This window comes from Salvia miltiorrhiza, chromosome 1 (genome assembly GCF_028751815.1).
Source record: "Salvia miltiorrhiza cultivar Shanhuang (shh) chromosome 1, IMPLAD_Smil_shh, whole genome shotgun sequence".
Taxonomy (NCBI): Eukaryota; Viridiplantae; Streptophyta; class Magnoliopsida; order Lamiales; family Lamiaceae; genus Salvia; species Salvia miltiorrhiza.
Window position 1 is genome coordinate 8,494,861 of NC_080387.1, and position 16,509 is coordinate 8,511,369.

Here is a 16,509-nt window from a genome sequence, read left to right on the forward strand (position 1 = left end):
ATAGGATACATATAAAAACATAAACATTTTTGGCAGTCAATCATTTCATAAACATTTCATTTCATTTCATAAACATTTCATTTTTATTTCATAAGAGTCATTTATCATTTGGGCATAATAATAAACTGAAATTAACAGTTAAAATCATCTCATGCATATATTCGTATAAGAGGCCTACGACACGCAGGGGATCTCTATATACGTATAGTAAAAGTAATGCCCACCTGTATAGGCAATGCCTGTCGTTTAACGTTATCTCTTAATCGGAATAGCAGTGCTAATCCTCATGATGCTCAAAGCCTACAAGAAATCTATTCTCAATAGGTCTCCTTAAATTCTAATCTTAAGTCATGGTGTAGTGCTTAATATTCTATGATTCACTTAGCCGGGTTTTCAAAATTTAATGAATAAATAATTAAAAACATTTCTCTTGAGTTAAGAACACCAACAATATTCTTACTCATCTTTCTGTAATAATTGGAATTATAAATAACCAATTAAATCATAAATACTTTTATTGCATGATGCAAATGCATACTTAGCATATGGTAAGTAATTACTTAAAATATGCACATAATAATAATAATATAATATTCTTATGCAAATCATCTCATGCTTAATCGTATATGCACATAATAATAATAATATTATTATGCAAATTATTCTTTAAATAAATAAATTAAACTATTTAATAGTTCAATTAATTAATATAAGTATAGTCCATTTAATAAAATAATGCAGTCCATTTACTAAAAAAAAAATCTGCACAATCCAAGTAACAAGGCCCAGCTGTTTTAATTAAATAAACTGAGCCCAAGTTACTAAATAAAAATCGCAGCCCAAGTAAATTAATACAAGGGGCTGCCCAAACTCAAATAATCAGAGGCCCATCTCTCAATTTAAAAAAAACCGGCCCGAGTTCAAGCCCAAAGCCCAAAACCCAGCCCAAACCTATCTCCTTCCCTATTTCCTTTCTTAGAACACACACACTAACACAAACACACGCACACACGCAGCTGCTGCTGTGCAGCAGCCTTCCCCCTCCCCTACCTTCTTCTCTTCTCCGGCGAACGGCAGCAGCGCCGGCCGCCGCCGAAGCTTGCCGGAGCAACAGCGACAGGCTCCACCTTCCTCTCTATCGGTCTTCGGCGAACGCGCCTCCAGTCGATGAAGGTCGCCGCCTTCATTTCTACCCAAACCCGGCTCAGAGCGGCGACAAGCCCTTGTCTCGCCGCCTCTCCCTCAGATCTCCGGCCGACAGCAGCAGATGAAGCAAGCTGCCATCGCCGTCTCAGCCCCCTGTTCTCCCCTTCAGTTCCGTTATCTCTGACACTCCCTCTGTAACCCCGGGCGTCGACACGGCTACCAGCCGCACCGCCCTCTTCAAATCGCTCCACCTCTCTCTAATCTTCCGGCGACTGCACGGCTGGAAGACCGCCGCCGCCGATCCCTAATTCCTCTCTCTCTCTCTTTACCAGAACATCACCCTCGACTCTCCCTCGTCCCTACCCTTGACCGGACAGCAGCGGCGGAGCCGCCGTGCCCTGGCCTCTCCCTCATTCTCTCGACTTTCTCAGCTAGCAACCAAGCAACCCGACTCGACACAGCAAGTATGGAAATAAGGAGATTCAAAGCTACAAACTTTTTCTCAAATTATTTTTTTATTACTCGAATGATGTATAAATGTATGCTTGTGTCTCTGTGCTTCAATTCGATATGCATAAAAGATATGCACTGACGATGAGATGAATGAATGTATGCTTATGCCTCCTTGCTTTTGGCTCAATTAAGAACTACAATAAAATGGAATAAGGATTTAGAAGTAAAACCTTTAGAAAGGTTTCGGCTGGGTCGGTTTGCTTGAATTTGTGTGGTAGCTGAAATTGATTCACATATGGTATATTCATTGAGGTGGAGAGTTTGTGTTGTAAGAAATAAATTATGAAATTATGATTGCAGTTCTTACCTCTGCACTTGTTCGTTGGGTTTCCTTGTGAGAGTGAAATATGGCAAATTGTGTGGGAGATTGAGTAGAAGTGGAAAAGGATGGGTGAAGTATATCAGTGGGTATGCTGCAGTAGGCATGCTTTTTGCAGGGAGTTGGTGGTGGGAGTGGGTAGTGTCTTAGTGATGTTAACTTTGCAAAAAGGAGGGAGTAGGTGGGTGTGGGAGGGAGTAGGTGAGTAGTAGGTGGGTGTGTGTTAGGTGAGGGAGAGAAGTAGGTGAGAATAAAATAAAATAAAATAAAATAAAAAGTCTTTCGGGTTGTACTATGAAAACTGTAATAATCGTTCAGTGTTTGCTTAAATAAATAGCTCGTGTAGATGCTAAATGCTTAATGTTCAATTTAAATAAATATGAAATGCATAAGAATTTAAATGACTAACATTTACAAAAATGATTTTGCAAATCGTTTGTTGGAATTAAAATAAATCGTTTTCTTTATATCCGGCGTGAATCATCTTACTACTAAATTTCGAAAATAAATTCTAAATTTAACTCAGGGAAACGGGGTATTACAAAATTCCAATTCCAATTCTAACTCACGGTGAAGATGAGGTCGGATCCGAGCTCCAGCACGCCGTCGAATGTGGGGATGCAAACCATAGTCTGCATTCCGTGGATATGTGCCTCTTTAGCGCGGTGATAGTTGTAGAATCAAAGTGATTGGTGCCGGAGAGACAGAGGAGGGATCCAGTGTTGAAGGTCTTGCCTACAACGCCGTCGCAGATCGCAATTTCTATTTATTTGTGTTGAATGGAGTGTAGATCTCTCTCTATATCATCTGATGATTTTTTCAGGATTAGAAGTTTATTTTAAAAATAAAAAAATTGATTAATATTCTTGAATTCACAATCAGATCTATAAATTCACAACACAGTGTTCTTGAATTTACAACTAGATCTATGAATTCACAACTTAATGTTCTTGAATTCACAACCAGATCTATGAATTCACAACTAAAACTAAAATTCACAACCAACTCGATGAATTCACAACAGAATCATTAGTGTTGGTTGTGAATTCGAGTTTTAAAGCTCGAATTCACAACTAGTTGTTTTAGTTGTGAATTTTAGTTTTAAAACTAGAATTCACAACTAATTTGATGAATTCACAACTGAATTGCTAGTGTTTGTTGTGAATTCGAGTTTGAAAAGCTCAAATTTCAGCCAACTCTATTGCTGGTTGTGAATTCAAGTAGTCGTGAATTTGAGTTTTAAAGCTTGAACTCTCGACTAACAATATTTCTTGTTGTGAATTCATGCTTTAAAACTTAAATTAACGACTAACAATATTTTATAGTTGTGAATTCACGCGAATTCACGACTAACACTATTTTTTTTTTTTTTTTGAGAACCAGATTTCATTAAACTCAATCACAAAGAGTTTACATCAGAGGGGAGATTAACAGCAGAAGAAAAGGGAAGTGCATTACTTAAAGCAAAAGAGGCTAATCTGTGTGCATCCAAATTGCTATCACGAGGCGACCAACTGAAGACTGCATGGCGATAAGAGCTTAAAGACCCATAGATTGCATCCAAGGTTGAACCAAGATGAGAAAGATCGGCTTCCTTCTTAGAGACCAGCCAGAAGAGGGATTGGCAATCAGTCTCAAAGATGACATCAGTAAACCCTCGTTCTCGGCAAAGAGAGAAACCTTCAAGCATCGCTAGCGCTTCACCTTCAATGGCCGAGAAGACTCCCAACTTGTACCCGAAACGACATCCAATCACATTGTTCTCCCCATCTTTCATCACCACACCAATACCGATACCCACTCCCTCATTTACCGCCACATCGCTCGACACCTTAACCTGACCTTCCCGACTGCAATCCACTCGTAACACTCGCCGCTGAGTCTGGGAAGTGAGCGCCGGGGACGTCCATTGAGCGCGGAGAGCAGTCGCCAAACAGTCAACATGTGGCATCTCTTTTTGTTGGAAGACCAACAAGTTTCTCGCGTACCATATGGCCCATGCAAGAGTGGCGAATTGTGCATGAGTCTCCTTCTGGGGGTTGCTGCGAATTTTTTCGAACCATTCAGCAACAGAGCAGATCATCTGCATAGGTTGTAAGCGAATAGGGGACACTGCCCAAATCATCTCAGCCCACTTGCAATCGCGGAGTGCATATTCCACCGTTTCCTCATGTTCGCCACAACGTCGACAAACAGGATCAATGTCAACACCTCTACTTCTCAAACCCGACGCCGAAGGAATAGCTCCAACAAGGCATTTCCACATAAAGAGACGCACTTTTGGAATGACATCAAGGTTCCAAATCCAATTCCAAAGACATCCAGGCGAAGACGATGAAGACGCTTCATTTCTCATTCGCAATTCCGCTGCAAGATGATAACCGGACTTAACTGAGTACGAGTTAAACTTTCCTCTAGGCCAAAAGGGCTTATCCTTCTCGAGAGGCTGCCTTTTCAATTGCACCATAATCTTCCAACGATCTCTGTGATCCAAATTTTCCTCCAGCTTTCTAAAATCCCAAGAGTAGTCATCCTCATTCATTAAGTCTCTAGCACACAAGCCTGCTCCTTCACCAATTACCCTAGCACAAGTAAACTGACCTTTCCCATGAGGTAGCCAAGGATCAATATCAATCCGTATACGATCCCCATTACCCAATTTCCACGCCAAACCAGCCCCAAGTAAGTCTCTGCCCACTAGAATACTTTTCCATGCAAAAGATGGGTTATGAGCATTACTAGCAAGGAGCAAATCATTACGAGGGAAGTATCGGGCCTTAAGAGATCGGGCAAGAAGGGAAGTATCATTTGTAAGAAGCCTCCAAGCTTGTTTGGCCAGCATCGCTTGATTAAAAAGGCTAATATCACGAAAGCCTAAACCTCCATCACTCTTCGCCATACACAGCTTCTTCCAACTTCTCCAATGTATACGTTTTTCCTCATGTTTTTGGCCCCAAAAGAAATGAGCTGCCACACTGTTTAAACGTTGACATATCTGATCCGGTATAGCAAAGCAGCTCATTATATAGGATGGGATTGATTGGAGCACTGCTTTAATGAGAACAGTCTTTCCTGCTCCCGAAAGGAAACACATTTTCCAATCTTTAGCTTTCTTTCTCGTTCTGTCCACAAGCATTTGAAAAATCTCCGTCTTTGATCTGCCCACAGTGCTCGGGATACCCAGATAAGTGGATCGTTGATTTCCTCTTGATACTCCCAGCAAACCAGCCAATTGAGTTTGAGAAATGAAGAAGATTGTCGATTTTTCCAAGTTGACCTTTTGCCCTGACACCTCTTCATACTTCCTCAAAATAGAACTAACCACCTGCACTTCCTTCGCGTTCCCTCTTCCAAAGATGATACAGTCGTCAGCAAACATGAGATGATTCACCCTCGGAGCAGAACGACAAAGTCGTGCCCCATGCAGCAAACTCTGGGTCTCAGCTTGGCGTAGTAAACCAGAAAGAGCCTCTGCACAAAAGAGAAAAAGAAAGGGAGAAAGGGGATCCCCCTGTCTCAAACCCCGGCTGGGCTCAAAGGAGGAACCCGGGTAACCATTAACAAGCACACGGAACGACACAGAGGAAACACAACGCATAATCAAATCAACAAACTTCGGAGAGAAACCCAAGTGTCTCATAATGGAATCCAAAAAATCCCACTCAACACGATCATAAGCCTTAGCCATATCGAGCTTAAAAGCGAAAACCCCATGTTTTTTTGCCTTGTTCAGTTTCATCATATGAAAAATCTCAAACGCAAGGAGGGCATTATCAGTGATTTGACGACCCGGGACAAAAGCCGATTGACTCTCATTAATAATACAAGGGAGACAGACTTTGAGACGATTTTTAATGACTTTGGAAACGATTTTATAAATCACATTACATAAACTGATAGGGCGGAAATCAGAAGGGTGGACACACTTTTTCTTTTTTGGGATAAGACAGATAAAGGTTGAGTTAAGAGGTCTCGGAGATGACTCAGAATTAAGAATGTCAAGAAGCAAAGGAACAATATCAATTTTAGCAGAAGACCAACAAGAAGTATAAAAGATAACAGGCATACCATCCGGCCCGGGGGCCTTGAGAGGATGCATCTGCTTGAGAGCATATTCGATCTCAGTCTCAGTGAATGGGAGTGTAAGATCTCGGTTCATATCTTCAGTGACTATCGGCTCAATGGAACGGAGGACCTCACCAGGGTTATTGGTCGATCCCGAAGTAAAGAGCTCCTGAAAGTAGGACCGAAACACATCATCCATCTCCTCATTTTTCCTAGTCACACAGCCATCACTTTTCTGAATTTCTCTGATATGATTCCGCTTCTTTCGTCCCTCGGCAACTTTATGGAAAAAACCGGTGTTTCTGTCCCCATTAGCCAACCAATCAGCTCTCGAACGTTGTTTCCACATTAACTCCTCCTGTTTAAGCAACTCATCAAGATCATTCTCAAGGATTTTCTGCTCATCTTTCGACCAAGGCTCATATGAGGTTCTCTGCAATTTCTCAAGCTTTTTCCTGATCTCAGCACTCTTTTTCTTGACATTGCCGAAAGCTTTCTTCTCCCACAGTTTAAGTTCATGGCCTATGTTTGCAATTTTCGTACTCATACCTTCCACCGAACTGGAGTCAGGTCCAGAACTCCAAAGTGCTTCACATAGCGGCTTACAGCTATCATTACGAAGCCACATTGCTTCAAACCGAAACGGTTTCGGTCGAACTTGAGCTTCATTAGCACCCTTATCCAGACAGAGAAACAGCGGACAATGGTCACTGGATTTACGCAAGAGATGGGCAACCTCATAATCTGGGAAGTTATGAATCCATTCGTCACTCCCAAAAATGCGATCAATCCTCTCTAAAATGTTGTCCTGTCCCTTTTGGTTGTTAGACCAGGTGAATGGTTCACCCACAAACCCAAGATCAACGAGGCCTCAGATCTCCACCGTGTCCCTGAAATTCAGAAGTCGAGAATCAGCTTTGAGATTACCACCTCTTTTCTCAAAATGAAACATCGTCTCATTGAAATCTCCTCCACAAATCCACCTATCAGCCACTTGAGGAAACAAAGATCTCATAAGGTCCCAAGTCAGCGAGTGCTCCTCAGTTCTGCTCCAACCATAGATACCACAAAAGTCCCAAGAACCATGGACTCCATCATCAATACTCATCAGGATATGATGGGAAGAAGAGGATTTCATCTGAACTGTTAAGTCATCCGCCCAAATCACGCATAAACCACCACTTCGACCCCTCGCCGAACAAACACAATCAACCGCAACAAAGTTAGAAAAACCCATCTGTAACAGAATAGGTGACCATTCCTCGGAGAGAAGTTTTGTTTCCATAAGAAAAATCACCTCGGGACGCTTTTGTTTGGAAAGCCAAACAAGATGACGAACTGTCGAAGGATTCCCAAGCCCCCGACAGTTCCAAAACAAGGAATTCATTGTGCCCGGCGGGACTGCCTTGAGGCAATCTCCGCCGTTGATGCATATGGGAGGGAATCATTATCAAGAAGATCTTCTCTGGGTCGTTTAGAGGGAAGACCCGCTTCAATAATAGTATTAGCAGAGACGTTCCCTTCCTCCTCGCGCAAGGAACGTTTCTGTCCAGAATGGGGAGAGCAAGTTTCAGGCCTGGGAGGGTGGTTGGAAAGACGGGCATTACGTTTCCATTTTTTCACAGGCTGTCGTGGTGACTGTGGGGGAGGCGGGGTATCGGTAGGGGAGGAGATTTTTAGGAGTTTCATGATTTCGGATGTTGGAGTGAAGCGAGCTGGGGGTTGGGTATCTGAGGGTTTAGGAGCAGACATGTCTAAGGGTGACGGATTTTGGTTAATAGAATCCATGATATCAGTAATGGTAGACTCTGTGGTTTCATGGGTTTTAGGGGTGACTGTGGGGTGCAGAATATTGACAGGTGGGAGAAACTTGTTTGGCTTTTTCGACTGCGAGTTGGGTGCATGGGTGGGGGGGTTGGGGTTTGCATCAGTTTTAGAGGACATGTTTAGTGAGGTTTTATGATCAATGATAGGGTTGAGAGAGAGAGGCGGAGGGCGGGGCTTTCGGTTGTTATTCTTTGAGAGGATGATAGCTTGGAGATCATTTGGTATACCAGCAGGTGTGTGAGGGATGTTGGGTTGTTTGAAAAGGCGAGGTGGAGATTTGGATTTATGTGAAGGTCTGATCCTTTTGAGTGGAGAAGCCTTTAATATAGGGCCGTAAAGCAGGTCTTCGAACTGTTTTCCATTGTCGTCTTCCTCTCTTTCTTTGTCACACCCTCTTGTATGGTGACCCATTAACCCACAACGGTAACAGTAGATCGGAAGGCTCTCATATTTGAGTGGTACCCAAAGCTGTTGTCCTTCAAAGGATATAGTTATTCCTCTAAGAAGGGGAACTGTTATATCAATCTCCACTTTGAATCTGACGAAACACCCGGAGTAATTAGCTTCCGTATCAATCTCTTCCACTATACCAATTTTCTTCGCAATATGTCTTAAAACCGCCGGTCTGGTGCACGCCATGGGCAGATCATAAGCCCTCACCCAGAAGCTACTCCTTTCGATTTTGATGTTGGAGGGTTGTTCAGATCCATTAAGCCGAGCGATGGCGAACAAGTGACCATCGAAGTGCCATGGTTGACGTCGGAGAACCCATTCCCGATCTTCATCAGTCTGAAAATTGAAAATAAATAAATTCTTTCTCCATTCTCGCGCACTAAAATCCTCTTGGGTTTTCCAAGATTTATGCATGATTTCCAAAAGATGGAATCCATTCGGAGCCTTTACACATATAAGCTTGCCCACCAAGCAATAATTTTGCTTAGAGTTCAGATTCTCCTCCCCCACAATGTCAGGGGATATCTCCACAATATCAGACTCACGATCAGTGCGCTCCTCAACATCAGCATCTAACCCATAACCCCGGGAGGATCCGCCACGTTCCATGAACCTGCAAACACAGAAAACACAAAAACAAGAAGAGACACAACCGCACCACCAAGACAGAGAAAGGACAGGATCAGGGAGGGAGAAAGAAGCAGGGGGACAGAGGAGACTGCCGGACCGAGGGGCCGCCGACCAGGAGGGCAAAACCCTAACCACAACTCGAAGGAGAACAAAACCCTAGTTTGACCTAGAGAACGGAAACCCTAGACTTCTAGGGAACTTACTAACACTATTTTTAGTTGTAAATTCAAACTTGAATTCACGACTAACACTATTTTTATTTGTGAATTCAAACTTTAAACTTGAACTCACAACCAATACTAGCTATTCAGTTGTGAATTCGAATTTTAAAGCTTGAATGCACAACCAAATTAATGATAGTTGTGAATTCGTGGGTAATTTTTAAATTTTTATATGCAAGGGTAAAATGGTAAGTGTGGTTAATTTTTAATTTTTTTATTTTAGTGGTTAATTTTTAAATTTATTATTCCAAAGTGGCTATTTTCAAAATCCACTCAATAAAAAAATACAAACGTTGAAAAAAATATAAAAAAACGTTCAATAGAAAAAAAGAAATTAAAAAAAATAGAGAAAAAAACGCTGACAAAGATATTAAAAAAAATGAAATAAAAAAAGGAAAAAACGATGACAAAATAAAACACAACTAGTGGGTTTTGAACCCAGTGCCATTGTGTAGAAAGTAAGACGACTTACCCATTAGGCTAGTAACTTTGGAATACTATAATTCAAAAAAATAAAGGAAAAAAAGCTAACAAAATAAATCACAGCTAGTGGGTTTCGAACCCAGTGGCATTGTGTAGAAAGTAAGACGACTTACCCACTAGACTAGTAACTTTGGAATAATGTAATTTGAAAAAATAAAGGAAAAAACGATGACTCGAACCCAGTGGCATTGTGTAGAAAGTAAGACGACTTACCCACTAGACTAGTAACTTTGGAATAATGTAATTCAAAAAAATAAAGGAAAAAACGCTGACAAAATAAAACACAGCTAGTGGGTTTCGAACCCAGTGCCATTATGTAGAAAGTAAGACAACTTACCCACTAGACTAGTAACTTTGGAATAATGTAATCTAAAAAAAATAAAAGAAAAACGTGACAAAAATAAAACACAGCTAGTGGGTTTCAAACCCAGTGCCATTATGTAGAAAGTAAGACGACTTACCCACTAGACTAGTAACTTATTCTATTAATTCTACATTAACACGTCTTATTCATGTTGCAAATGACGCGGGCGGTTGACCGCACCCAAGACCTACTCTTGAATCACACATCGAAAAGTGTATGCTTCTGTAGTGTACTATAAAAAAAAAAGCTACATTAAGTTAATTTTGTATTGAATCACACATTGAAAAGTGTATTTTTTCTACAACTAGTACATTCGCCCGTGCGATGCACGGGGAACATAGTTTTGCATCAAAATTAAACGATATAGTGTGTGTATCGGTTAAGCGATTAAGGATTAATGTCTAAAACCGAAGGTCTTAGGTTCGAGCCCCTTGTGGCGCGGCCTTTAAATTTCTTTATTTAATCATGTTAATTTATCAAAAATAAATAAATTAAATAATGTATCAAATAAATAAAAAATAAACATTAAATATAGTTAGAATATAAGTAAATGTAAATTATTTTTTCTTAAAAAATAAAATAATCTACATCAATTACTCAGTAAAGATCCTTAATTTTTATTTTATAATTTTGAAAAGTATCGTTTTTAATTTTCCATCTATTTGATGGAAAACTTTATTTTCCTCCCAAAAATTATAGAATAAACACATCATTCAAATTAAAAGAAACGAAGAAATAATAAAAAAAGAATTTTCACATCACAATATATATTTTTAAAACATGAGCTAATCATGAATAAAATTATTTTTTCTAAGTTAGTTCATTACCTATGTCATCTTATTAGAAAAGCTTCAATTGATAAGTAGGAAAATAAATTATATTATTAGAATGCTAATAAAAGAGTTGAATAATTATTTGATACCAAATCAAAGATCTTGCATTTATCTTGCATATATATATATATATATATATAGAATATTTTTGATAAATAAAAATTGATTTTTTAAAAAAATCATCAAAATATGAAAAAGAGAATATGAGAGAGAGAGCATAGAAAATTGAAGAATGCCTATGATGAAAGGAGAGAGGAGAGAGAAAATATATGAGATTTGTTGAGTTTTATAAATACCATTTGATTGATTCTTTAATTATAATTTTGCCACAAACTGTGTTTTCATATAATAAATTGATGTACGTAGGCTTCTCTACCATGTGTAGTATACTATAAAATGTGAAGCTATATTTTATTAAAATTAAAATCGTAAAATTTGTAAAAAGTTTTAATTTATTTTTTTAAATGATACGTGCATAACATGCACCTTTCTCTTTCCTTTCCTCTTCGCACCCGACACAAGGACAAGAGACGGTGTTAGAGTTGCAGGGTGCAAAGGCCGGGGCTCGAGGGGCATGGAAGAGCCCCGACGTGGGTGCCCTCATATAGGACTAATTGAATTATCCTCGTTATAGCCCGGATGCATCTAATCTTTATATCTTACAATTAAGGTATGCAAGCAGTTTCAACAAAATTACTTACTTTTTCCTTTTTTTTGAATTAGAAAAATTACTTCTTTTTCAAAGGTTATAATTTCAAATTGAGTGATGCTATTCATACATACTATGTATATACATAATAGGACATTTTAGTCATTTTCTTTATATAATTATTAATACTTAATTAATGCTAATTAACTGATATAATGTTTTACATATATACCCTAATCGTTTGTTTAGGTAAAAATGAGTAAAGTCAAACTTGTATCTTTACACAATAATTAAAGAACTTTTTACCATAAATATACTCTACTAATTAATTAACTTTTTACCATAAATATATTGTACTAATTAATTAACTAACTCACTAAGTTTAATTATGTTTTACTAATTATTTCAGTTTCATTTTTCCTTTTGATTGAAAGATTTCGATCAAGAAATTAAATTTTACTTATTTTGATTATTTCAATTTTTTTAGTTACATCTATTTGATTAAAAAATGAATAAAAATTAAAGAGAGATAAAATCTGGCAAAAACCATAATAAATGACTAAAGTTATAAGGAAAAAGATAAAGTAATGACAATGTTGGGAAAAAAAATTAAACTAATTTAATTGTATATGATTAATCTATTTTCCTCTTCTTCTATGAGCTTCTATGTTGGTTTTGGTCCTAAAGCCAAAATGATTTTGATATATTTTTTTATCTTAAATAATAAATCACATGATTTCATTATAAATGTTTCCAACAATTTAATCAATAATCTTGATTTATTTCTTTTTTTCACCTATAAATAATAGTTTATTCATATGAAATATATAATTTTATGTAAGACATAATATGTTTGAATTATTAATAAAAAACTTACTTAATGTCATTATCTATAGTTAACTATTTTTAATTCAAGATTTTTAATATTATTTAAAAATTTCCATAAATTTATCAATTAATAATAATAATAATGATAATAATAATAATAATTATTATTATTATTACATTATTCTAATCGTAGAGATACAAAATACAAAATTATAGTTGAAAAGGAAAAAATATAACTATAAAAAATTAAATTATAAAATATTAGGGACAGGGGTGTTCGCGGTTTGGTTTGGTGCGGGTTGACATCAAAACCAAACCAAAGCGTAAAATACGGTTTGATATATTTTTTTTAAAATCAAACCAAACTATATTAGTATCAAAACCATTTCAAACCAAACTGTATTAATGTGATTTGGTTTTCGATTTTTTATATATTTTTTATGATCTTTATTTTCAATTTTACTAATACTTTAAAATATATTGCACAACTTTTTGAAACAATTGAAGAATGTTGTTGATGTGTGACACTATTAACAACATTACATCCATTTCTATGTATGACATTATTCTCACAACATACATAAGTGATTATTTATACATAATATATTTTTAGTTGTATTTGTAATATATAACTATTACGTAAATATCGATTTATACAAAAATTATAATATAGTTGTATTGGAAAACAATGATAATATTTCTAACATACATATGTAGTACGTGTTCATTTTTTATTAGTATTTATATATTTATTTTATTATTGTCTGCGCATCGAATGTATTTATATAGTTCACCATTTATACAAAATAACAAATTATACAATTACTAAAGAACATTACGTAAAATTAAAACATAATTTGATAAAGAGAGCTTATATAATGAAACGGACTCCAAAATCGGGTGTTAGGGATGTAAATAAATTGAATCTTATTTGCAGTTTGAATTCTATTTGTACAATTATTCACGAATATTTGAAAAAAAATGATATTCGTTTATATTTTTTAAACTGTATTTTAAACAGTACAATTCAAATATTCAATTTGGAGTTTCTATTATTGGATTCAATTCACAATTTTGAAAGAGAAATTTCTTAAATAATATTTTAAATAATTACTATTTACAAATTTAAATAATCTTAAAAAATATATATGACAATTGGAATTGTACAATTAATATTGGACGAGTAAAATCGCGGACAAAAATATTTCACAAAAATTGAATACAATCATCAATATATAATACGATTAAGGAATCCTGCGCTCTCCTTAATCCGGGGTCCTACGTGGCCTATCTAAGAATTCAAGATTTAAAATCCCTGCAATTCTAGAGCTTCTGGCATAATATTAGTCATCCTATGTGGCAAAATATATCCTACATGGCATATCTTACTTTAATTCTTAAAACACAAAATTAAGTATCTCTCCTCCCCAAATTCAATTCCCCTCAACCACCTCCCGTCTCCACACTACTCTCCCCTCCCCCGTCTGAATCAGCGCCGCCCCTCCTTCCTCCGCCGTGAATCCCTCCCCTTCGTTTATCTATTATTTCTGCAGCTCCACACCAGCCTCTCCCCTCTCCCGCGGCGATTACTCCGGCCCCAACTCGGCACCGTGGCCCCTCCTTCCTGTTTCCACGTAGCAATTTCTCCCTCTCTTCCGCCGCGATTCGCGTCACCGCCGCTGCCGCAATCGCCAGAGATCTACTCCGATCTGCCACCGCGGCCCCTTCTTCCTGTCTCCGCGTAGCAATTTCTCCCTCTCTTCCGTCGCGATTCGCGTCAACGCCGCTACCGCAATCGCCAGAGATCTGCTCCGATCTGCCTCCCACTCCACCAATTTCTTCATTCTGCCTCCCGCTGCGATTCGCTTCGCCGCGCCGGCCACCGCCGAGATCGACACAGTCCGCCACCTCGCCATGGTAAGTATTCAATTAGGAAATGTAATTATTGACTATGATTAGTGCTCAATTTTAGAATAATGAAATTTTGGAAAGATCGATCAATAATCTGCCAATTTTTAGGGTTTAGATTTAACAATGGAAAATTATTATGTTAGGAAAGATTACATTTCATTATGATTAGTACTAAATTTTAGAAATATGAAAATTTGGAAAGATTTACCTATTGATTAATAATCAGCAAATTCTTAGGGTTTAGATTTAACAATGGAAACTTTATAACCTACATTTTAGCTTAAATTCATTAGTTTGAATGAGAAATTTTATTGCCACATTGAGTTTTACAGGAGCACATTCTACTTTCTTCTTGCTGAGAGAATCTAATCTGAGAGGATTATAAACACAGAATGCCAAACTCTGCCCCGCCACCACCGTCGTCGTCGCCCATCCTCGCCGTTGCTGCTTCACAGCCTCATCGAACTCTCCCCACCAATTTGCAATTAGGTAAGTTTTCTTAATTTGTGGTTGGCTGTAATTTACTGAATTAACAAAAATAATTAACAAATTTTGGAAAGAGTTTTGAAAGGGTTTGTATGTGTACTTTGAAACTTTGAGTTAGAAACTTTGTGTTATGGGTTGGGTTGTTCTCAAGTTAGTTTGTGCTTCAAGAATTCGAGACTTTAGATAGTGGAATATTCTTTGTTGTTCTTAAATTCTTGCAACCAACCTCTTATTCTGGTGACAAAATGAAATGCATGAATATACATGCTTACCAGAACTGCAGTAACTTTTATATTTTGTAAAGTTTCAATCACACTTTTATTACCAGAACTTGAAGGTTCACGAGAACAGGAGGCAGTTATTTTCTTCTTCTGCGTCCAAGAATGCTACAAACCCTTTTATTAGTGAATAGTTTGGTATCTTATTAATAGTTTGGATTCATTTTGCTAGGTAACCACAAGAAAAATGAAGACAAAGAGCCCCTTAGTAAAAATTTTGAACGCGGCAACAGGTAAAGCAAGGTAACCTTCTTCTTCTTTTGCTTTGTTTCTTTTTTGTATGCTTATGAATTCTGTTTTTCTTCAAATTGATTCAAATGTCTAAGGTTTTTACTTTGGCTGAGGTCTCCAAGCACAGCACCAACAAGGACTATTGGCTCTTAATTGGGGGAAGGTAATTGATTCGTCATCGTTTGTATCAAAAAGTTTGAATTTTTTATTGTGGATAAGGTCGAATTGTGGATTTGGATGCGTAGATCTTGATATCAGTTGTGATTACTTCTTCAGTTTGGATTTTCTGTTTTGATTAATTTTTCTGTGCTTTAAGGTGTATGATCATTGTTTTAATAGTATAAGATTGTTGTACATATGAATGCAAGAATTAGTGTTAATTTTTGTTGGATTATTATTGTGGGTGTTTGATCAGATCTTGGATGTAGCATATGATATGGATTTTGAGGTGATGTTATAGTGATGATGTGGATTTTGATTCTTTCAACAGTTTCAGTTAGCATAACTATGCTCTACTCACTACTGATTTTCTTGATAGGTTGGACCCTGGTCTGTACTTTAAATTTATGTTTTTCTTATTTATAGATGGTCTTCTTTAATTTCTTCATGCATCCCCCTTCCCCATCCAAACCAAGTGTGCAATTTATGCGGGTGACATTTTCCCAAAATTTGTAGGAAGAAGCAGGAAGCCTCAAATTTGTATGCATGTCCAATGATGGTGTTGATAAACACATGATCTGGTAATTACTTTTGCTGCTATCTCTCTCTCTCAAACCTTATTATGTTTACGTTTGATGGAATTGAAAATTTGGTCTATGTTCCTTTAGGTTGTGGCATCTGCTAAACTCGAATTGTTGTAACTTTTCTCACAAGGAAATCAGAGCTTGATTCAATAACCTTGTGTGTACTTTTACAGGCTGATATGATTGAAAAACATCTTTGCCATGCAACTTCCTAATATGCCGAGAGAATACATTGTACGTCTCCTAATGGACAGACGTGCCCCTGGTTTTGAACCTTTTCTGTAAAGCTTATGTGCAATTATTCAATTAGCTTCTTTTTATGTTGCTGGTTTTTGGTCATTTATTCCATTAGCGTAAGAACAAAGCTGTGTTGGTTAATGCTTAGTTGGTTATCTGTTGTTATCTCACAATAAATGAGAACGTATCAACAATAGTTGGCAGTTAGAGATGATTGAATTTTTTTTGCATTAGATTGATTTATCAATCTGTTGGTTGGCATCTATGTTTATAAAAGTTTTGAGTTATACAA

General features: G+C 37.3%; 1 long non-coding RNA gene across 4 annotated transcripts; it reads left to right on the forward strand.

Moving 5' to 3' along the window:
• The first annotated feature begins 13,641 nt into the window (after positions 1-13,641).
• Positions 13,642-16,509, forward strand: LOC131006503 (uncharacterized). 4 transcript variants are annotated; one of them, XR_009095557.1, is made up of 6 exons: positions 13,642-14,248; positions 14,575-14,731; positions 15,179-15,249; positions 15,333-15,400; positions 15,913-15,977; positions 16,154-16,509. It is a non-coding gene; the product is annotated as an uncharacterized LOC131006503 (long non-coding RNA). The 4 variants fall into 4 exon arrangements; XR_009095558.1 differs by having other exon boundaries at positions 13,643-14,248; positions 14,634-14,731; positions 15,653-15,977; XR_009095559.1 differs by having other exon boundaries at positions 13,651-14,248; positions 14,634-14,731; positions 15,179-15,239.